Genomic DNA, 26,244 nt, shown 5'->3' on the forward strand with positions numbered 1-26,244 from the left:
TCCACATTCTGTTTCTGCTTTTAGCATTTAATCATCAGATTCTATTCACTGATGCAGTGAGTTATTTTCACTTAAAATATCTTTAAACAGAACAATACTTTTAAAACTCAGAAGCGTGAAATTCAAAATCTCGCACACCGGAGATTTTGAATTCGTGCTTCTACTCCACACACACACACACACACACACACACACACACACACACACACACGCACACGCACGCACGCACGCACGCACACACACACACACACACACACACACACACACACCTTCCTCCCCACATACAAACACAAGCTCTCTACTACATAAAAGCAGGGGGGCAAGCCCCCATGCACCCCCATGTGGGGGGCAAGCCTCCCACACCCCCCTACTTAAATATTCTAACTCTGAGGTTGCACTACATACAAACGCACACAAAACACCACCACACAAGCTACATTCTCCTCGCACACACACATCACAGCAACAAAACACACTAACACACACCACAGCCCCTACCCAAAACCCTTAACAAATAAACACTTACCTGAATCCACAACCACAGTGAAACACCGGAAGTGCTAATTCAAAATCTATGGTGTGAGAGGTTTTGAATTTCGTGCTTCTGAGGTTTCGTTGTTTTCAGGATTCCACTTTATGGGCTCGAAAATTTCGATATTTCAGTACTTCGAGCTTCTAAAGTGAATCCATATATATATATATATATATATATATATATATATATATATATATATATATAGGTGGCCACGGCGGTGCAGCGGAGTTTGCATGTCCTCCCTGTGGTTGCGTGGGTTTCCTCCGGGTGCTCCGGTTTCCTCCCACATCTCAAAGACATGCAGTAGGTGGATTGGACACACTAAATTGGCCCTAGGTGTGAGTGTGTGCATGTGTATGCCTTCTGTGGAAGGTTGGGTGCCGGGCTGGCAACTCGAAACCGTAAAACTCCATTGCCAATCATGAGCGGACAGTTGATCCGCTGTGGCGATCCCTAACCGGGAAAAGTCAAAAGAAGAAGAAGAAGATATATATATATATATATATATATATATATATATATATATATATATATATATATATATATATTCATCTTATGAATGAGACATTAAACTGAGATCCCATCTGCTTGAGTTGGTGGTAGCTCAGGTGGATGTAAAAGAACCCATGACAACTATCGTAAAGAGTAGGGGATTTTTATTTACAGCTCATTTACACCTTAGTTATAATACATACATTTATATATTTATATAAAAGAAACTGACATCTCATAGGTTCATAGGTTCATATGTTGGTACTAGGCTATTGGCCCTAGGGCCTATACAAGCCTAGCCATAACAATTCCCTGGCTATTTCTTCCCACACTATTTACTTTCCTGGACACTTGTCTAGCAGGGCGACTGACGTGATCCCTGGGGTGAATTTCCTTTCTCCCATCCAATCATCAAGGTTCCTTTTGAAGAGGGTCAAAGAGGCAGTCTGCTTGACATGTAATGGCAGTCTATTCCAGAGTCTGGGGAGTCTCTGGGTCAGGAACCTATCTCTACAGCATGTTTTGTTTATTGTGATGACAAGGTTTAGATCCCTGGAGCATGTGGCTCTGAGGGATTGGGATTTCTTTAAGTGTAGCATGTCCAACATCTCTGGGTTTGACATGGTCTTGTATGTTAAGCAGAGATTGCCTTGGAGTAGATGATATGCGACAGACTATAGCTGGAGTTTTTTAAGGTGGTCAGCATAGGGCATCTGCTTTAGGCCTGTGATTCTTTTAGTGAGGTATTTATGTGGCCTTTCCAGTTGTTGACTGACATCTCACACTTTAACTTTCTATTAATTACTAAAAGATGATTAAATTCATACAGACCCCCACTCTTTTCTCCATAACCACCACTTGATTTTCGTTATAATGTTTGATAAACTCCATTTAACAGTAAACATAACCTCATTTAACTTTTCATTCCAAATCATATAAATTCTACCAAATATTTTTTATCCATATTATTGACATACTCAATCATGTCCATATTTATTTGTTTATAATCTTGTAATTACTTAACTATTTTTTCTATTATTTTTCCCATAAATTTTAACTGGTTTACATGTTGAAAAACATGTCCAGTTGTCTCCAGTTCCCCACAATACAAACTCTCTCATCAACTTTTTACAAAGCGTATTTCCTTTAACAGTTGGCTTATTAATTTGTAACCTCCATAAAAATCTTGATAAATTTACATTTTTCATACACTATCTATTCTTTTCCTTTATAGCTTCGATTTTTTTCTTCTGTTAAATTTTCCCAGGGATTCACACAATAATTTTGTCTCATGATATTCTTATACAAACCTTTCCTTTTTTCATCAACTCTATCTGTTCTTAGTTTCCACATTTTTATTTTTTTCTTAATACGTCCTTTATCTATCAGGGCTATGCATATACCAATCAAGTTCATATATATTAATACATCCAGATTATTTTTTTATATTCAAATACATACATTGTTACAAGTCATATCAAATGATGGATCAACAACAAATAAAACAATGTCATCACTTAAGACACTTAATTATAAACATGATTCAAAATGCTTCTTTATCTAAGAATTGTTTAGCTCTACATAGTCTATGTATAAAAAAGCTGCAGTTTAATTCAAATAATATATTCTTTGAATGTGGAACCTCAATGAAGATATAGCAAGAGAATTTTACTGATACGATCATGGTTATAATATAATATAAATAATTATTATAAATAATCTGGATGCATTAATGTATATGGACTTAATTAGTATACATGTAGCCCTGATAGATAAAATGCCAGAGTTGCCAAAAGTAATTACATGTGCTTTTAAACAATATTGTGGGAATTAGTTTATATGACATCAATATTCGTTCATGAAGATGTTTCTTGATGTATATATTGGGTCAGTTATGAATTTATGAATGTTAAACATCAAGACATACAGATCTGCTGACGATTATAAATGTGAAAAAGATAGATGGTTAATTAACAGAGGAACCATGATATGTAGTACAGGGAATTATGCCTGTTTTGATTATACGTTTCACCTTGATATTATTAAATTTTATGATGTTATTTGTTTTTATGAAATTGTGATTTTATTTTTTATCAAGACATATTCAGATTTTATTTCAGAACTATAGGTATCTTATTGAAAACTCCAGCCAAGCTAGAACTTCCAATGAGTGACCTCCCAAACCTCCTGTAACAGAGGCACATGGGATATATGCAAATGACCCTTATGAACATCACAACAACAACATTGGAGGCTACTAGTTTACATCCCCTTCATACTATAAGAAATATACCCAAATCTGAATTTTTGAGTCAGGAGGATTTGTTCGGATCAAGGTACCTATGCATACCATCAACAGGACCTCATAAAAAGGTTTCATAATCGTGGATACCAGTCAGGGTATGTTATGACAGGCAGTAATTGGGCTCAGGAACAAGAGCGAGCCAAATTATTGGAATATAAGGTGAGATTAGGTACAGAACAGGAGGTGATTAGGTTTGTGACTACTTATGGAAGAAACATCAATGCGACTAGAAATGTTATCAAAAACAATTGAAACATTCTTTTGGCCAACCAAGAGCTAGCCGGGATACTACCGCCAGAGTGTTTATTTTCCTATCCTAGGGGCTGGAATTTGGGGTCATACCTTAGTCATTTCAAATCTGGATTTAAGAAGCCTGCTTTTGGTCAACAAACTACATTAACTGGGGATAAATTGAGGAGGTCCTTTCCCTGTGGATACTGTTCATTCTGTACACATATGCTTAAAACCAAGGAATTTTCTAGTAGGAATACCAGTAAGGTTTATCAGGTTAAATGTTTTGGTAATTGTGGGACGGATTGGGTGGTCTATTTGACCACCTGTTCCTGTTCCACGTTTTATGTGGGACAGACATCTAGGCCGATCAGAATGTCAGAACATTTCAGTGACATAAGAAACCAGCGTCTGACTAATGCCCTTTACAAACATGTTCTAAATCATAAAACAGCCAAATTTCATTTTACTGTTATAGATAAAATTTGAGGGGAACAGATCCAGGAAAATGGGATGGCACAGTATATTGAATAATAAGGAGAAGGCTAGGATCATTAAATTAGGGGGTTTATTTTACCCTGGCCTGAATGACCATCTTTGAATGGTGGTTTGTATAATTATTGTATATGATTCTATGTACTGTGCTGTGTCTTTAAATGCTGATTAATCTGCTTAATTATTGTACTTAGAATACTATTTAAGTATTCTTTGAATGTTAAGAGTGTATCACTGATGAAGGCCTTAGGGCCGAAACCAGTCTGATTCATGGTTTATATACTATTATATTAAAATTATATATTTTTTCTCATCCTTAGGTGCTCTCCTTTTTTTTGAGTTTGATGATGCTTTTTGGTCTTTGCGCCTGCCTTACGTGCGAGTATGTTGTGTGGTGGATAGTAAGAGTAACAAAACAAGCCAAAGACAACTATAAATCTCCAGTAAGTGTTTTACAACTGTAAATGCCTATTTATGTTGAATTGTATTAGACATTTTACAACTGTATATAAAATAAACATATTTTACAACTGTATATGTTTATGTTGAATTTCAAGCCTGTACTCCAGTCTGCTTACTTACACTATCAGACTATTTACCCCACTCATAGGACCAAAAACTGGGACTGGGTTAGCCCCGCTCCGCTTCGTCCTCGCTACGCTCGGGCTCGCTTCACTCCCCTCCCTGCCCCCTTATCCCACCCGCCCCCACTGTGTCTACATTTATAGCCACTAGGCCACACCCCTACTTCCTCTCCAACCTACACAACTTCCTCTCCAATTTCCTCCCCCCCACCACTTTACTGTTTAACCACTACTATTCCTCTGAAGCACATGGACCCCACCCATTGATGACATATAACATGTCTATAAATAATTATAAACTGCTTCCTCTTATCTTACCACTCTTAATTCTGCCATACTTTCTTACTAGCTATGAAAATCTCACATTCGTAGGTTTCTCTTATCCAAAATGCCAAACCAAGACCCCCCTACCTCCACTGACTGCGGAACTTGCCCACTACTACACTACCCCAAAAATTATAAATTCCAACCACTTGCTTTTAAAAAAAACACTCCAATCAACACCAAAATCCAAATATGAACTAAAACTACTATTCAAAGTTATTAGACTACTAGCGTATCTAAGAAAAACATAACCAAAGATGGGGACATCCATCCTAATCCAGGCCCAACCTTAACTCAAAATCCTACCAGCCCACCACTCTCCCACCAACTGGTCAACTGCCTCCTAATATGCCACTTAAACATTAGAAGCCTAAACAATAAGATACATAGCCTGCATGCTGTACTAGCCACATACCTCCCCAACATAATGTGTCTATCTGAAACATGGCTCCGCCATCAACCAAAGACAATGAGATCCTGCCTCCTGGTTACAATATACTTAGGGCAGATAGAGTAAAGAAAAGAGGAGGTGGAATAGCTGTCTTATATAATAGCACACTTAACATCATAACTAACCCTATACAACCACCCCAGGTCTCTAACGCTGAAATACTAGCTCTAAAAATTCTACTAAATAATCATAAGGGCATTAACCTAATTGTCACCTATATTCCCCCTGGGAACAATGTAGAAACACTAGAGGTCATTCTACATTGGATAGCCAATAACTACCCTCAAGAAACCATTGTCCTGGGCGATGTTAATATTGACTGGAACCAATGCACAGCACAGTCCAACCCCATCCCTGTTAACCTACATGGATTCTCTCAGATAATATCATCTACCACACGTACAGGTAACAATAACCAAAAAGAGAGTATACTAGACTGGATACTCACCAACAGTCATCCCCAGAGCTATATGTCTGGAACTCTCCCTAATGATCTTAGTGATCACCTGCTCACATACATCATGAAAGACAAAATTAATTGTACAAGCTTACCTATTTATAGGTCTATCAGATCCAAGAAAAACTTTGACCCAACTAAATTTCAACTTGAACTCAAATCATGTAACTGGACAAAACTAAAGTTCCTTCCCCTTGATGAGGCAGTGTCATCATTTAACAATTCATTCCTTACTATACTTGACTCGCATGCCCCTAAATGCTCAATAAGAATTAAAACTGAACTAGCACCCTGGCTAACAACAGACACCAAAACCAAAATAACAACTAGAGACAAAACGTGGGATAAATGGCGCACTACCAAACATCCCCTAGATCGTATCAAATTCCAACAACTTAGAAATGAGACTAAAAAAGCCATCATACTAGATAAGAAAAATTACTTCTACAATCTGCAACATAAACATCAGAATAACCCTCAAAAGTACTGGGCAGGCATAAATAAACTTCTCCAACCAGGCAAATCCACTACTCCGACCCCAGGAACATTATCTGACAAGAGCCAAGAAGATATAGCCAATTCATTCAATACTTTCTTCACAGAAACCATCCAGTCATTAGCTAACCAACTTTCTCCTCCCCACACTTCTATAAACACTATACCCGACTCACCACTCTCTTTTAACTTCCAGCCAGTGTCCACATCCTTTATCAGATCCCTTTTGAAAAAAATGAAGCCAACCACCCTTTCAGCTGATCTTCTGCCGGCTGAATACCTGCAAATTGCTGCAGATGTCGTAGCCTACCCTATCTCAATCCTAATTAACAGAACCATAACCGAGGCCTCAATCCCCTCAATTTGGAAACTATCCTATGTTATTCCACTCCACAAAGGAGGTTCATCCACAGAACTATCCAACTATAGACCTATAGCCATACTATCACCACTTGCCAAAATTATGGAAAAGTGCATGCACAACCAACTAATGCTCTATCTAACCCAAAATAAACTACTCACAGACTCTCAACATGGATTCAGACCCCATCATAGTACAACCACTGCCCTCCTCTCTTTTACTGAAAACATTAATCTTAACTGGAATAATAAAAAATATCCTCCGCTCTCTTCCTGGACCTATCGAAAGCCTGCGATATGGTAAACCATCAGTTACTTCTATATACTTAAAAACCCTGTATCTAGATACTCCAGCCCTTGACTGGTTTCAAGCTTACCTCACTGGGAGACAACAAGCAGTAATGTGGCAAAACAAGCTCTCCTGCCTACTACCAAATACCATAGGAGTTCCTCAAGGTTCCATATTAGGGCCTCTCCTCTTTTCAGTCTTCATAAACGACATCCAAACAGTCATCCCTGAAGCCACCTGCATTCAATATGCAGATGACTCGACTATAATATGTTCCAATGCCTCTCTTGCAAATCTACTAACTACCACCCAACATAGCTTCACCAAAGTCGAAAACTGGCTTGCCAACCATCTCCTGAACTTAAATCCAAACAAAACCAAGTTACTTCTCTTCTACCCAACCAATAGATCTCCGACTGAAAACTTCACTATAAAATCCAATAATGGGACCATCATCTCCCCAGACACCTATACAAAGCTATTAGAAGTAAACATTGACAATAAACTCAGATTTGATATACATATCAACCAAGCCATTAAGTCAGTCAACAAGAAACTTGGGACCCTATATAGAATTAAAGCCTTCCTTACCCCGAATGCCAGGGCAGCCACAGCCCGTTCACACCTTCTCTCTACCCTACTATATGCCTCTACTGTCCTCACTCACCTTAACAAATCTGATCTGGCCAAGCTCTCATCCTGCTATAATCACATTGCCAGGTTCGTTACAGGCCTACCCTACAGAACACGCCACTGTACTAACCTGAAAAAGCTTGGATGGATAGAATTCCCACACCTTCTTCACCAGTCCCAACTCATAGAGGTCTTCAAAATCCTTAAACAACCTGAGAATACCCCAGCACTAAAAAACTTAATGACTCCCTACTCCAATCTAAGCTGCCTTCGCTCAGCAAACAGACTCCTTGTCCAAACAACTAAATCTCTCAACCTAGGTGGTGACGCTATTTGCCAACACCACTGGTAAAATATGGAACTCTCTCCCAAATAACATCATGCTTGCAACTTCTCTAAGTCAATTCAAAAATAGTCTAAAACTCCACTTCAAGTCACACTGGCTATGTCCTTGCTCAAACCCAGACTAGCTCTGTGCCATTAACTAAAACATAAACAACTAGCTAAGATGATAAGTACTTTGTATACTGTGATAAAGAAATATGTATCCTGTCTAACTCTATGTCATTATACTGCCTACTGTCCTTGCTAATATGTTATTAATGTTACATTTGTAGTAATCTCAGAAATAGTAATGGCAGTCTTGTACTTGTATGTAAATAGCCTATGTTTTTGTTAAGTTCTTTCAGCTCATTTACTGTACCTAATTATCAATGTAACTCTGTTGGAGCTTTTCTCCCCGGGCCTCCGCTGAAAAAGGACATGTATCCAGTCGGACCATCCCGGTTAACAAATGTAAAATAAAATAAATAAAATAAAATAAATAAATACTTTAGTTATGACAGGAATGTAAGAAATAACACTCAAGAGTGCTCAGACATTATTCTTAACAGTACTACCTACTCTGATCCAGTAGATACTGCCAACATACTGGCAAATAAATTTAGTACCAATTTACCTCAGAGACATCTATTTCAAGCCCACTTATCCGAAAGTGAATCAAGCTACCAACCAACACAAAAGAATATGTACTGAACAGTAGTGTTGCTAGGGTGGGGCAAAAGGGGCAATTGCCCCATGTGCAAAGTGTTGGGGGGGTGAGGTCAGGTATCCATCATCCCATTTGCTGTATCTGTAGTCAAATCTGAGTGCTGTATTGTTCTGTGGGTGGTCTAAACTGTAATAAACTGCTAGCTGCATTGCTACAGTTGAAAAGTGAAAAAAACATTTTTTTTTCTCAACCAAAACCTAAGAGTTGTAATGCTCCATGTAGGGTATAAACTGTAGCAACTGCTTGATACATATGTAGTAGGCAGTTTACTACAGTATAAAGAGAAAAAGATTTTTTTAAAACTAAAATTTGAGCACCTCAGTACTCCCTGCAGACTAACATATAAAAACATATATAAGTAATGTATATTAGTAGCACCTGTTTGCTGCACTTGTGTGTGTATATGGTTTCACTTCATAATTTCGACTTACTGAAATCTCGAAATTCAGTAACCCGAGACTATGAAGCTGAAAACCAGAATGCCGAAAGTGCATTAGAGCAAATTCAAATATCTCGAATCCACGCTTATGCATTTCCGGTACGTTGCGTGTAGTGCTATGGTGCCTGAAATTGCAGGTGAGTGAGTGTTTGTGTGTGTTTTTGTACATTGTATGTGTGGGGAAGGGTAGGGGAGGTGTAAGTGTGAGTGTTGGATTTGTTGGTGTTTGTGTATGTGTGATGTGTGTTTGTGTGCGAGCGACTGGAGGATGGCGTGGTGTGTGGTTTGTTTATGTTATGTGTGACCTTGGAGTTGGTATATATAAGTAGGGGGATGTGAAGGGTGCAGGGGATTTTGCCCCCTGCTTATATGTAGTGTATGGTTGTGTGGTTTGTGTGGTGTGGGTGGAATGGTGTGTATGTTAAGTGGTGTATGAGTATGTATGTTCGTGAGTGTGTGATTCAGGATTGTGAGTTTCAGTGTTGTGAATGGTTCAACTTCATAGTCTTGGGTTACTGAATTTTGAGATTTCATAATTCGAGATTATGAAGTGAAACCGTGTATGTATGTATATATATATATATATATGGCCAATCACGATATCAGTAGATTGCCAGGTACCCAGTATTGCCACTGCACAGGTTAAAACGGCACTGTCCAAGGCCACGAATACAGCTTTTATGGGACCTGACAATATCCCTGGCTGTGTTCTACATGAACTACAGAATGAGCTGACATCTCATCTGTATGCCTGTTCAATCACAGCCTCACCTCAGGCTTTGTCCCTACCAAACGGCGCACTGCTACAGTCATCCCTCTCCACAAAGGAGGCGCAACTGCATACCCTGGGAACTATCGCCCCATTAGCCTGATGAGACTGATATGCAAAGCTATGGAATGAGTAATCATGGACCTAATAAACAAGGATATAGGGAATCTCCAAACTCTGGATCCTACACAGTTTGTTTTTGTGAAGGGTACATCATGCCTGGTCAACTCTGTTGACTTCTTTGAGTCAGTCCTCAGAGCTGTGGATGAAGGCAAGGTGGTTCATACAGCCTACCTTGATCTGGCCAAGGCCTTTGATACCACTCCCCACTCAGGAATCATAGAAAAAATTAAGCTAGGCATCAACCCCTATATCACCAGATGGGTTGCAAACTGGCTCACAGATAGAACCCAGTGTGATAGTAGCTGACTTCAACTCATATTGCAGACCAGTCACGAGTGAAGTCCTACAGGGTTCGGTCCTTGGTCCTCTCCTGTTTGGTATCTACTTCTCTGAAGTCCAGGCCAACAAGAAGGGACTCTGGCTGACAAAGTTCGCAGGCAATTGCAAGTTTGGAGCTATTATTAACTCCCCAAGTGATGTTGACATCCCACAGAAAGGCCTCACTGAGACCAACGACTGGTGTCAAAACCATGGCCTTAAGCTCAATGTCAAAAAATGTGTCATCATCCCCCTTGGGAAAAACCCAGTTCCCTTGAATTACCACATTGATGGTAGTCCACTGAACACTGATGGCGTTATAAGAGATATGGGAACAAAGGTTGACAACAACCTCTCTTTTGACCACCACATTACCACTGTGGTGAGAAAGTCCTTCTATGTGACACATCTCATTACTAAGGGTTTTGCATCCAGGAAGAAATAAGTCATTGTCTCCCTCTACTCTTCTCTCATTAGGCCAGTCATCGAGTACAATGCCCTATTTGGCATGTACCTCACTAGACACCTGCACCAACTGGAGAGGCCACAAAAGTACCTCACAAAGAGGATCGTAGGTCTTAAACACTTGTCCTATATGGGCAGACTCAAAAAACCCCAACTATTCTCTGTCTCATATCGCCTACTTAGAGGCGATCTCTGCTTGACTTACAAAGCCATGCCTGACCCAGCTCTGTTAGAAATGCTACATCTAAAGAAATCCCAATCCCTCCACACCACATGCACTAAAGACCTCAACCTCATTACCACAATCAACAGAACATGCTGGAGGGACAGGTTCATAGCCCAGAGACTGCCCATGCTATGGAATAGACTTCCCATACATGTCAAGCAGAGCACCTCATTGGCTCTCTTCAAGAGAAATCTTGATGAGTGGATGGGAAATAGAAAAAACACCCCGGGGATCACTCTGTGGCTCTACTCGACAGAGGCACTGGGAACTAAGGTCAGGTGGCACAATGCCAGGGTAATCCTATGGGCTAGGCTTGTAAAGGCTCCAGGGCCATTAGCCTAGTACACACCTATGAACCTATGAACCTAAGATGTATCATGTGGACTTCTTCAATACCATGCCTAGTACAACACTGTGTATTGTGGTAAAGGCAAGAGTAGTGGGGAGCTGCCTGTGAAAAAAGTCTTGGGATGAGAGGTAAGTATCCAAGGAGAGCAGGCTTTATTGAAGCAGTTTGCTTTTCTTTTAGAGTAGCGGCAGGCTCATTGACTCCACCTGCCTATGAAAACAGACGTCTGTTCACTTAGTCCTCAGTTTAGGTCCAGCCTTCAGTGCCTGTACAATGGCTGGGATTATCTCTTCTAAGCAGCAAGTCCGGCAACAGTCATTTTGTTGTGAGCCTCACCTATCATTTAGACAACTGAACAAAGCAGGGTGCTCACTCATACCTTCCTAAACCTGTTGCATATACCTGCTACAGACTGGAATCAGTTCTGACATGGTGACTGCATGCTCTTTAATCATGTCTTGATTTCAATGACTTGTTCCCTCAGCCACTTGCAGCACAGAGAACAGTGCTTTCAATAGCCTAGTACTTCCTCCCCATTCTGTCATACTGTCATACTGATACAGTTAACAGCAATACAAGGTGTTTGTGCAGCAAGCACGCAAAACATGGGTGCTTTCCTTTTCCGTATAATGTTAAATAAAAATGTCAAAAGAATTGTAATTTATTTTAATGCATTACACAGCTGTAAAGTAACACTACTGGGACTATCATTTGTCTGACAATTTTGCCAGCATAAAAAAAAAAAATGCCTGTGATCTTTAAGCTATTGAGTCTAAGTTAATGGAAGAATCTTTTGAAACATGTGCTGTAGTTTTCAGAGAGGAGCTAGGCACTCTGCTTAATGCCTAAGCTACCATTCAGATAGACTCGTAGAAGCCTAGGCTACCATTCTGATAAACGCATAGAAGTGTTATCCACTAGTGTATTCATAAATGAGATATGAAAAAGGGCTGGAGGTTATCAGAAAACACCATCACAGTTAGTCTTGTGAAGCACACTAAGTAGGCTGTGGCTTTTTTTCCAGTATTGAAAAGGAAAAATCATGTATCCCTTCTGAAAAAAATTATACATTAACACTGAATCAAGATATAGACACAGGGAGAGATACACTACTGGGTACTGCTATATTTCATATTATATTTATATGAGTTTTCATAAATCTAATGGAGTTCGTTTTGCTCCTCAGTGTTATTTAATTGTAACACTAACAGAGTTATTAATGATATCATATGCCCCCCACCACATGCTTTTAGTCATAGCCAGCCTTAGGCATAGACAACTAGGTGGCCGCCTAGGGCGCCGCTGTAGTAGGGGCGCTTTTTCACTATTTATTTGGTGTAAGTAAACCAGGATGGGGGCATCAGGTGGTGTGGAGGAGGCACCGTTGAGTCCTTTTACCTAGGGCACCAGTTGACCTAAGGTCGCTCCTGCTTTTAGTTTAAGGAGACAAAAAAGAGATCAGGCTGCAGGAGTATCCAGGAGTCATAAATATCAATGTTTATAGAGCAGTAGTGCAATGAATTTTCCACAGAAATGTTTACATGTGGCACTTAAATTCAGTATATTGCAGTAACCTCTTAACAACATGGAGGGGAGTTTAAACAATTAACATGCAATTCTAATGAAAGAGAAATTGTTCATACTGAAATAAAAAGTCTCTAGCCCAGATGGTTAATTATTAGATAAACTGAAACATTTACATAACTGATGCATGTGTCTTATTGGTTTGTGCTGCACTAACTTGTTTATCTTATTGGTTGTTGTCTAACTGATGTTAATGTTATTTGTTTGCTATTTCTTTAAAGGTTCATCTCAGATGATAAATGTGTCTAAGATAGTTTTATTTTAATTAAACATATTTTATATGTCAGTTTGAAAAGGCTATGGCCCCTTCCTGCTGAATTATTTCACCATTCAGCTACTTGTAATTGTTTTGGGTTATTCACATAACAATAGTTTGCTATGGGTGAATATGTGAAATGGAACTCTAGGCAAAGGCCTTCATGCTGTTCATCCCTACCCACCAATTCCTCTCTGCACCACATCTAGTGCCCCCATTCATGCTCCCCCATCCTGGTCTCCCCACAGCATCTAGACAGATTACTTCTTTCTTGTTATTTCAAACTTTGTTTTACTTTTTAGATTTTCCTCCATCCTATCAACACATCTAAACTGACCAAGCCTATACTGCAATATATGTGGAAGAAACAATTGCATTAAACAAGAGGTTCTAGATGCTATGAAATGTAGTTCAGATTTTTTCCCAACCTTTGGATCAAGTGATAACCTAAAGAAAAATCAGGAGTAAAGAAAAATCAGTTTTCATTTTTTTTCTACCAAGGAAGAAACATGCTGTATCTAAGGCTAATGTTCAGAACTGAAAATATAATACACCCTAATAAAATGAGAAGAAAACTGTTTGCAAGGATACATAAATCATATTCTGTAATAGTCCCTGCATTTCTACCCCCCAAAAAGGATTTCCCCAAGTGTTAAAGTGGGGTGGAAGTAAATAAACAAATGGCCAGTTATATACTTCAGATTGCTGCTGTTGTACATCTGCACAATATATCCCCTCACCTCCACCCACAAAAGACAGCCACCTTCTATGTACCCTTCTGAAATTATGTTGGGACAAAAATAAAAGAGCGAGTAGCCATAGTATATTTCCACTTTTTCCTGTCAGACATATATACTTGGCATGCCTCATTACTCTAACCCCAAAATATAGTAACCTAGTCACACTCCTGATCTTTGTAAGTACAGTGAAAAATGATGATCACAGTAATATATCCCAACTTCTTTCTAATAAATAGTGCACAGCCCTATAAACAAGCTATATCAACCTTCTTTGTGTACTGCTGAGGTTTAATAATGAAAAAAGTTAAAGAAATAATGGTGACATGGTCCCTTGCCCTCACATAAGCTTGAGAAACGTTCTTTACACAACTCTGAGCAGGGCTATTTTTAAACTAGGTGAGGCCCAGAATAGATATTAAGGATAGGGCTCCTATTAAGACTCTGTCTGGGGCAACTAGTCCCTCCAATACTTGAGTGTCTAATTGTTCATTGATGCATTTTATGCCTTATTTTTGAAAGCTTACTGTTAACTGTTCTTTTTTTTCTGCTAGGCAAAGAGTTATGTATATGTGCCTTAATACCCTAATATAGCATGCCTACACACACACACACACACACACACACACACACACACACACACACACACACACACACACACACACACACACACACACAATGACTGACACTGCCTTGACAAGTCAGGTCTATTTCTCATAAATGCAGACATATGTAGTAATTTGCCCTGACAAGTCAAGCTTATCACAAGATGCATACCCATAGTTTGACACAGACACACATACACACACACTCACACACACACACACACACAGACACACACACACACACACACACACACACACACACACACACACACACACACACACACACACACACACACACACACACACACACACAAAATGCACTGACACTCATACTCATGATGAATATTTAACTTCAAGCAAAGTCACCTATAGCATGGCTTTGGAGTAGTTGAAGAAATATGAGTACCTGGATAAAACCCCTGAAATGACTGGGAGGACATTGAAACTAGTTTAATTCAATTATTTCCTCCACATTTGTTGTAGTGTAGCCTCAGCCAGTTAAGATGTGTTGAAATGATGGAGGAAAATCTAAAACGTAAAACAAAGTTTGAACAAACAGTCAAAAGCATAATCAGAAAACCAAGTGCTATGAGATGGCAATGCTACTTACTGGCCAACTATTTCAATGATCAGCTGCTTTCACATACATCCTGCACAGACTACTACAGATGTGCACTTATTGTGCAAACAGATGATGTTTAAATATGATGATAAATGAAAATAACTATTATCAATTTAATGCTCTTACCCTTAGACTTCAACATCCCCTCACTCAGACATATATGTATAAGTCATAGCAATGATGGTTTTTAAAATGATTTCAGCAAATATAATACGTTGTGTGACACTTCTTCTGTCAAGCCAGTACAGTGATTGTTAATCTGTGATCAAACTATGCAGTGGTAAATTTCTTTTATAGATAGGAGGCTTTTATAACTAACAATGACAGTCACTTTATAGACTGTGTATACCTCAGATGTCTGATTATGATTTAAAAATGGCAACAGTAAGTTATTGCAGTTTGCATCAGTCAAATGCACACTTGTCCTGCAATGCCAGATTCAGCTTGTTTACAACAGTAGGGTCAGTCATTTTCATCTAAAAGCAGCCCCTTTACACAGCAACTATTGCCAAATTTCAACTGTGCATGCATCAGATATCTGATTGTGATAAAAATAAATAAGCAATGGCCACAGTAATTTCAGGTTAAACACAGTAGCTACAGTAAAGTATTCCAACTAACTTCAAACAAAAGCATACACATCCTGGATAGCCAGATCTATCTGAGTAAACAACTCTAAGATAAGTCCCAATACCCAGTAGCTATAGCCACTTTGTTGACTGTGTATATTTTCAAAGTTCTTTTCATGATAAAAATAATGGCAAAAATAATGCATTTCAACTTTTTCAGACAGTCAGTAGCTACAGTAAAGTATTCTAACTTGTTTTATGCACACATACAAATTAGTCTCACAAAGACACAGTATTGGCTTAACTTCAGCAAACAACAGAAGGGATAGTCATTTTCACCTGCAGACAGTTCTTCTACCAGCAATTTTAGCTGCTTTGTTGATTGTGTACACCTTAGGTACATGATTGTAATAAAATAAAAAGCCATAATAACATATTTAACTATGTTCACACAAGCTCAGTCCCAAGTCACAATTCCATCTTTCTATACCAAAATGGACATTTGTCCTGTAAAACTGTTTTCTGACTGGTACAACTTTCTAGACTTATTTTGGATGAGTTCTTTAGAGGTGAATTGAATAATTTGGCCAGCATGTTTATGGAAAGAAGTTATCTTACAGAGTTAATTGCAGATATTACAAATGAGATTTTATTAACCAGGTCAGAAATTTTGCCTATTTTATTTACACCACTACACTAGCAGACTACTGTTGGCAAAGAAGATTATTATTTCATCAATATCATGGTGATAACATATTCCTTGGACAATGGTATAATTAAAATGATTATTTTTAAGACTTGGTCATTGATTATAGAAGCAATGAGAAATAAAATTGGTTAAGTCCCACATTTTGTTTAATGAAGGAAGGTAAATGTTAAAAACCCAGTTGAGTCATGGATTGTCGGTATTACTCATTCTAATACTATTATAGGTACATTTAAATGTGGTTCCTACCAACAATGCCATTACATTTTAAAAGGATCAAATGTGTTTTTAAAAAGTTACAACAAAGCAGTGTTCTGTAATAGACAATTCCCTTATAAGACTTCAGGGTTATGTATGCTACTATATGTGCATCTTGTCAATGTTTTTTTCTATAGTAAAAAAAGGAAGTTACAGCTGTTGGTTTAAAAAGTTATCTTTTTCCATACTGGATCACATATGCAAGAATGTTTGAGGTGGGAACTAGGAAGGTTATTCTTGTGTATAAAGCATTATGTGGGTAAATAAGACTCAATGTCACTGTGTTCTTCAGTATAAAGTAGTGCATTTTTATTAATTAAGTACTTCATTTGCAGGCAGAACAATGTAAGTACATATATTTTAAACTAATAAGAAGACACCATTTCTAGGGTAGAAAAAATATAGGGAGTATTTTACATTTATATTTATTTTGAAGAAATCCTCTTTATAAAGTGACAAAAGCACTCAAATATAAATGCAGTTATTTTTGGTTAACTGATGGGTTCTTTCAGTGCTGCATTGATATTTGTGTAGATTTTATGTTATTAGACTTTTTTCCGCAACTGTTCTCCATTTACCATTCATTTGGATTATAAATTCATATGTATTTATTGATCCTAATGAAATAATAAATTCATGGTTCTCTTTTAAAATTTGTATATTTTGTGTGTCCTGTGAATATGACTAAGATTTAACACCATCTTGTGCATGTGATAAAGTTCTTTATTATTGAGAACCAGTATTATAGTACCCCACAGCAGATCCATTTAAAAAAAAAAATAAAAAATATAAAAATAAAATAAACTACACATTGCATGGACTAAAATTAAATTAGGTAAGAAAATAATAAAATCATGAAGCTAACACAATCCCAATACAACCCTTACAGCCATATTAAAACAATAAAACAAACAACAACTAGTAAGCATCACATCAAAATTAAACTGGAAAACCATGTACAATAAAGCCAATTCAAAGAAATGTATAGAAACTATGTAAAGCCGCATTCATTATACAAATAATATTATTACTACATTTCACTGAAGTAAATGGAAAACAGTAATTCAAACTAACAAGTATTATGAGAATATGGCAGGTCTGTTTAATGATATATGAAATAGCTGATACTGTAATATTAGAAAACTCAGTTTTATGACTTCAGTATTCATTCTTTGGTGCTAGAGTTATGTAGCCAAAGGATCCCACTGTTCCCTGCAGTACTTTAACAGCCACATGCAATCACTACACAAATTCATATGCGCAATTATAGAAAATCATATTCCAAATGCCAGGAATTGGATATTACTTTTTACTACCAGGTATTACAGAGTAGTGCTTATCAAGGAATCAAGATTGTAATGAAGTATGTTGTTTCCACTTGGTCACCTTTGTAGAAGCACACTTATGTGGTAGAAATCTTGCCACCACAATATGCTAAGGTGTTAGAGAGTTAATGTAGAGTACCATGGTATGTTTTGGCTGTATTAACTCTAGCACAAACATGTACTTATGGAAAAAATGTTTAGGGAGAAGTAAAATACAGTACTGTAATACCTAGATGGAATAACAGTGCATAGAATAATATTTATTGCCATGTAAAAATAAAGTGAAACATTTTTCCTACATTTTAGCTGTTACATTTCACTATTGGGTATTAGAAAACAGGGCTTGTGATACCATCAATATAATTAAAACATGTGGTCAAAACATTAATATATAATTTTCTATATCATCTTGCATATACATGATATAATAATATTTCCAATCATATCAACTAAAATGAAGTATTTTTCTTCTCTATATTGCAATGTTACATATCATTATCAGATATTATGCTTGTGAAAGAATCAGTAACATAATGCTGTGAATTCCTTCTCTATAACAATCTTTTTGTTACAAATGAATTTGCATAATTAATGCAGCATCCAGATGCTATGGTGCCCCACGGTACTACAACTTCCACATGTCATTACTGCATACATAACACAAAGTAAAATATGCATCTTACCCATATTTAACTAATACTTTTTACTGTGAGGTATCCACGATTAGTGTTTCTGAAATAGTCAAGACCATAATGCTGTATGTTACTTCCTGATTATCATTTTTTCACAAATGCATTTGACAGAATTAATATCACCTCCAAATGTTAAGGTGATCAACAGTGCTATCTGCATGCAAAACTACATCATATGATATCTGCGATCATGTAAAATAAAGTGAAATGCTCTTTTTCTATATATTTGGCTACTTTTTCTCATTCTTGGATGTCAGAGACTAGTAACTGATTTTTTAAAGAAATGAGACCACAGTACTATATATTTCTGCCACAAGATTATCATTTTTCAGCTGCACAATATGAACTTAAGATCACCAACTGATGTATTTTATTGGTCCCTGATTCTGTACAGCACTCTTTTGAATAAATACAATATTTAACATGCATAGGCCAGCAGCATGGGATAGTCAAGGTGGGTTTATATCACATGATCGAAGGTGGGGTTGGGAGGGTGGCCTAATGGTTAAGGTGTTTGCCTTACAAACACAAGGTACAGGGTTTGAGTCTCACAAGGGATAATTGGCTAGGCTTAAAATGGCTCGCAAGGGCAGTTAACCTAGTACTAATCTATGAACTAATCTATGAACTATGAACTATGAAAGCTGACAATATTGAAGCTCAAAACTTTGAACTGACAACCTCGAAAACGGAAAACATTGAACGTGTAAAAAAAAAATACTCAACACCCAAAACAACACAAAAAACACTCTATGCAGGGGGGCAAGCCCTCCTGCATCCCCACACCCCCACTACTTAAATATACCAACTCCAAGATTGCACTACAGTGCAGTAAAGAAAAATCTTCCCTTCCCGCACTCTATGGCGATCTCCACTTTATGTTTTGATGTTTTCAGTTTTCAAGGTTGCAAGTTCAAAGTTTTGAGCTTCAAACTTGTCAGCTTTCGATTTTGTGATATACACCCATCAAGGTGATCTGGTTTTATATGCATGAAAGTAAAAAATGATCACAGAGAAGAAACTAGTGTATTTTATGTTGAAAAACTGCATTGCGTTTAGTAGCATCATTTTGTGCAAATGAATTAATATAGCCCTCAGAGGCCATACATTGTAAAGTTGAATGAATTTATCATTCAGCTACACAAATAGCTTATATGAGAGACAAGGTGGCCCGTAGTATAGTATTCTTTGCTCATAGGGATACTGCTGCAACATTTTGCTTTAGTCAGCACTTTGATCTTGAAAAATGCACTGTTTCATGTAGTAAATCTTTGTGTGACTGAATTAATAAAGCTTCAAGATGTTGTACTTTATGTAGGTTAATATATTTATTTATTTACATTTTTTTTTACTGGGAAAGTCCGACTGGGACAGAAGCCCATTTTCTGTGGAGGCCCGGGGAGAAAAGATCTACAGAAATATAATCAAAATACAATAATTAGATAGTACAATAGTATACATACAATAAGATGGAGAATACACATCATCTAGTTTGTCTATACAAAGTAGTGTTCAATACAGTTTTCTAGTAAATACAGGTTCAAAAAGAAAAAAACAGACAAGCATTTCAGTAAAGATCATTGTGAGAAAAATAAAATTAGTACTGTGGTGTGTTATGTGTTAACCACACAAAGATTAATATCATGGGATAGTCAAGGTGTTCCACAGTACTGTAATTTGTGTTTCTAGAATTGCTGCACAAGCAGTCAGTGTTCCCATTGTCTTACATCCAAAATCAGGAACAAATTCAGAAATAATCATGGATAATCAGCAACACTTTTTAAACTACTAGTACAGTTAACTCAAGAGACTGACAAAAATAGGATAATGTGAATTAACCTGCATTTTCTGAAGTAAAATAATAACGTATTCCCCTTATTTATTAAGTTTAATCCATCACCTTTTCTCTAAAAATGGGCATATATTGGAGGGATTAGATGAGAGAGAGAGAGCAAACCTTTAATCTAAAATCAGAGACATACCAGAAAATCAGGTACATTTGTGAGGTATGTAAGCAACTTTGTTTTACTGGAACATTTGTACATTAAAATAAAATAGTTCAGGACCTCTCAACATCCACTTTTTACTAAATAGATACAGACTGTTATTGAAAAAGAAAATTGGTGTGATTTGCTTTCACTTTTCACTGCAAGACATACCTCCATCCGTATTCTTAAAATGATGTGTACATAAATTCATTACTATTCATGAAACGATGGTCTTACTGAAGACACATCACATCGATCTGTTATTTGTCTACTCATTTGCTTTGATCATTATGTTTATTTGTATACTGGTCGGCTACAACATTTCTGTGAAGACAGCAATGTGTTACAGCAGCATATCAGCAAGAAAACACAAAAACAATTAAACAGCGTTATGATAACTGTGGGGACTACTTCATTTGATACATAAAATATTTTCAAACATAATTATCTTTATTAGTTATTCAACATATATTCAAACAGCCAAGAATGTTGTCACTTATAAAAAACTGCAAATGATATTATCAGGGGATATATAAACAGAATAAGACATTCGGTAGTGGATAAACACTTCAGGAAACTATAACATTTCCTGGGTTACAACATACCTTTTAATATTTATGCAATTATTTATGTGTAGTATTTTTAAATGCTAGCCACAGCTCAATCAATTGCTGTACTTAGTGGAAAAACAAAATATGACAAAATAAAGGTTTAAAACACAGAATAACTCTAAATAATAAAATTAGGTTCTGAACCATAATTTTTCTTGATACAAGCCTTCCTATAAATATAAGCTACATATTATCTTAAATAACATAAACTGCACATATATTTGCTAATAAATTGGAACAATTAGAATGACATAGTAAAAAGGTGATGCACCAGTACTGCAAGATTATGTATACAAAAAATACCCTGTACTGGCAAATTACAGAACTTGATTAGGTGGTCATCACTGCAACAATCTAAGTAAAGCTTGTAGTTGTCTTTCAGTAAAATATGTAGTATAAATGTAAAATTGTAGAAAAACTTATTAAGATGATGTAAATATAATTATTTTGTTCACAAAATATGTGGTTGTTGCTTTCAGTAAACATTGTGACTTATGCAATATGAAGAATGTAAAAAAAATGTATAGTGATCAAACTATGTAATTGCTCTCAATGTGGAAATGTAGCAGAGCTATTAAAACAGGCATTACAAATACACTCTGTGATCCTTGAAGAGTTACTAGCAGTCAAAAGATGCATGACCTTATTTGGACTAATGCTTCCCTCCAGAGTTATAAGACTGTGGAAACAGAAAACTTTACATTCAAAACTAAAGGCAAACAGGAATGCAGAACATGCAGCTGTTAAACAGTGACAGTTCATAAGTGTTGTTTTTTAACAATAAGATTGTTTATTGTCATTGTATCTTTACAAAAAAATATGGATTTTATAGATTAATATAGGAATTGTAATACATGGCAAATGCTGACTACAAAAGTGTACATCATTTACAAAGTATATGTAACTATCATATGATACTAGATAAAGGAATTGACTAAGGAACCAAAAATGCATCATTATACAATGACCCCTCATTAATATTCAAAAACATGCATGCTGATTGGTCAGCATGCACTTTGTAAATCAGAGTTATAGTAATGGAAAAAGGTCCGGTCACCCATACTTTTTCCATTACTATAACTCTTTTTTTACAGCAATGGAGAACGCAAGATCTCCGTTGCTTCACACTGTCTCGTTATGTTAAACAAGTTTAACATAGCAAGACAGATTTCAAAAAAGCAACGGAGATTCTCCATTGCTTTTTTCAAAACTGTCTTGCTATGTTAAATGGGTTTAACATAGCGAGACAGCTTTAAAAAAGCAACAGAGATTCTCTGTTGCTTTTTTTAAAGCTGTCTCACTATGTTAAACCCTTTTAACATACCAAAACAGTTTGTAAAAAGCAACGGAGATCTTGCTTTCTCCATTGCTTTTGCCCACAGCTCTGATGTACTGCGTAGGCATACGCATGCGCAGTACATCAGAACTGCCGCAGAATACCAGACAGCTGCGGAAGGGCAGCAAGGAGGCATTATACAATGCCATTATTTAAGAAAAGTAATTATTTTTTTTTCTTAAATAATGTCATTGTATAATAGCAATAACTCACGCCTGGGTATGGGTAATGCTGGATTTACCCATGGTTGGCTTTGTTTGGTCACTCCAACCGTCGGTAAATCCAGCATTGCCCACACCCAGGCATGGGTTATTGCCATATTATAACACACATATACCCACATACTGTTCTTACTGCAGTTAGACCAAATGTTATGAGTGAATTTATATCCTAGTATACAGAGTCTCATGAGAAAAGAACACACAAAATTCTATTTGTAATCACATTTAAAAAAATAGCAGACAAAGACTAGATTGTGTCATAGCTAATCAGCATGGGTTTTGACACAAAGACTGGGATTCAGAAAGGTTATGGCCAGCTGTTAAGTTCTTTGCACCACTCACAGTAAATGTTCTCAGTTCTTAGATAGAACTACCATAGTGTTTACCTTGAACAGATGCAGTACTGCAGTGGTCTGCCTCTCTGCTTTATCACAAATACTAATGAGGCATTCCAGGGAGTGAATATGATAAATAGTTATATGCTCTTCTCCCACAAAGGCATGTGGTAAGTGCTTTACACAGCTCAGTGATTCATAGAACTGCTTTGCTGCCAAAATCCTTACTGTCACCCACAGTATTTGACTCTGCAAAAAGCTTGCATTCACATATTTATCTTCAATGAGTGAGATTATGTTAAAGGTAAGTACTGGAGAGTTTAGTGGTCAGGTAGTGCTGGGAATGTATGCATGAGCATATGTGTGTGAGTGCATAGAGATTTATGAGTAGTGTCGAGTCCAATCGAAAGTTCAAAAGACTGAAAATCAAAATATCCAAAACTCAAAATATCAAAAACAATTTTAATGTAGGGGTAAGCCCCCTTAATCCTTCAAGGTGGGGGGTTGTGCCCACCACACCTCCTGCTAATTATATATACCAACTCCAAGACTGCACAACAGTAGAGAATGGGTAAATTTCCATTTTTGATATTTTGAGTTTTAGATACTTTGATATTCATAATTTCAACCTTATGACATAGACCCGACCAGTGTCAGGTGAGTGTGTGCATGTGTGTGTGTGTGTGTGTGTGTGTGTGTGTGTGGGGGTACGTGTACACCTGTGTGCTTGGGTGGGTAAGTGCAGTGGGGGGATTACTTAGGGATAGATGGGGTAAGGAAGTGTGTGTGTGAGTGCATGTGTGCCTGACTCCTTTATGTCCATGATTGCAGGACCAAGCCCGTTTTGCTTCAGCCTTACAGCTCACGATTGACCTGTTTCAGAATCCTGGACAATAAATAAATAACTTTGTAACAATAAGCTGACTTTGTATGGCATTGGGTTAGTTTTTGTAATATTGTAAGCTTAGATTTTTCCAAATTCTTGGATACTTCTCCTTCCATCTTAAAAAATGTATGTGACTATTTCCAAGAAAATATGGCTTTCCTGGTACAAATAAACCAACGATTCAAGTCAATAGCTTCTCTTTTTAACCAAAATCATGTCCAGTTTTCAAATTAGACATAGTAGATAACTGGTTTCTACTGCATGCTACTATGCTAGCCAGAGCTTAGCTAAACAATCCTGTGTTGGTTTATGACTGACTGCAGTTGCCTGGTAATAGAAAATTTATTTTTGTATTTTCCTGTACTTTGCACTGTTTCTAGGAAGAAAGAGATAGCTTGTAGAGAAGATTTACTTTCATTTATGTATTGTTGTTTTAGCTCTAATTTTCACTGTTTGTTGTTAGAAAGGGATAGGTTTCATATAAGCAAACTCCAGCCATCCCAAGGGACCCAGTCAGCTATAAATTCATGCAAACTGCAGACAGAACAATCCAGAGCTTATCTGAAACAAACCTGCATTGGTTTGTAATTTATTGATCTTTACTGTTCAAAAGAGGAGAAACTGCAAGCAATAAAGAGTGTGTGATGTAAAAGAATTACAACTTTTATGTGACTTTCACAACTGGTATGGTCAGAGCAACGACTTTATTCTACTTAAGTTAGTATTTGGTTATATATTCTTTGTGTGTGTTTTCTCACAGAAGTTAATTTTCAACTTGTTTTGAATTTTGTGGCAACTAACTTTGATGACCCTTTTCTTTTAGAATTCTTTATTCATTTAAAGCTGAAATTGGATTCCTTAAATGAGTGTGCCAGTAATGATTTGCTAAAGCACAAGTATCTTGTACAGGGTACTAAATGCTATGTATATTTAAAGGTAGCACCTGAAAACACTGATGATCAGTGTTGCGCATGTAAAAAGTTAGATGATTTGCTTACCATTATTATAGGAAATCTAGACTTACTGATGATAATTCCACTTATGTAACTGCCATAACTTGGAGAACTGTTGTAGCATATATTAATGACTGGACTACTGAGATAAATAATGTTAAGCAAAGAGTAAATAGAACAAATTTAGGAAAAGAGGTGTCTATTTTCAGTGAAGATCAATCACCTGTATTGAACAGGATAATACTGCTGTCAGCTCTGGAATTATGAATACAAGAATGCAGCAACTGAAGATTCGGAGCATATAAAAGAACATAAAAAAAGAAAGGACAAAGTGCACAAAAATAACATGAAAGATAAAGAAACTGATTAATGTCTATAAAGTGAAGAGAATCCATACTAAAAAGGAAACTGCCATGTTAGGTAACACACAGATTACAGGGAATGATACCATTTTCTACCAGAAAACCTTCAGTCTAGAAAAAAAGCATTGTTTTTCCAAAAGATACAAGAGAAAAGAGGCAAGGGACTGTGAAATGGATAAATCAAAACTGAATGCAAAAAAATTGAAGAAGATTGCTGTAAGTAGAAAAGAGGAGAAAGACAGAAATTGACAACATGGCTCACTCTATGGATGTACAAAGCCAGCTGGATGAGAATTTTATACCTACAAATGTAATGAGGAATGAAAACAGTGGGATTAAGACTAATAGTGATGATGAGCATTCCTTTGTAACAATTGATAGAACAGATATTACTGAATTAGAAGTTGAAGATTCTTCAGATATGATCAGAAAATATATTATCATAATTGGAGATTCAATTATTAGAGGAACTGATACTTACATTTGCAGAGAAGATAAAGAAACTCAAATAGTGCTATGCTTGCCAGGAGCAAAAAAAAGAAGATGTGAGAAAGGCCTTAGAATACCTTAATGTAAGAAAGTATGGATCTGTTTTTATTCATGTTGGTATAAACTGTCTCATCCACAAGGACTATCTCAGTGGTAGTAGAGAACTTACAGCCCTCTTAGATAGCATAGCTTGTGCAGGTGTTAGGACATAATTTTCACAAATTACATATATAAAGGAAAATCAGATCACCATGACCAAAAATAATTTTGGGGTAAATACACTAAGAAATGTCCTGTTTTAAAAAAAGGAATGTGAAG

This window comes from Protopterus annectens, chromosome 2.part1 (genome assembly GCF_019279795.1).
Source record: "Protopterus annectens isolate FY-2018-M chromosome 2.part1, PAN1.0, whole genome shotgun sequence".
Classification (NCBI taxonomy): domain Eukaryota; kingdom Metazoa; phylum Chordata; order Ceratodontiformes; family Protopteridae; genus Protopterus; species Protopterus annectens.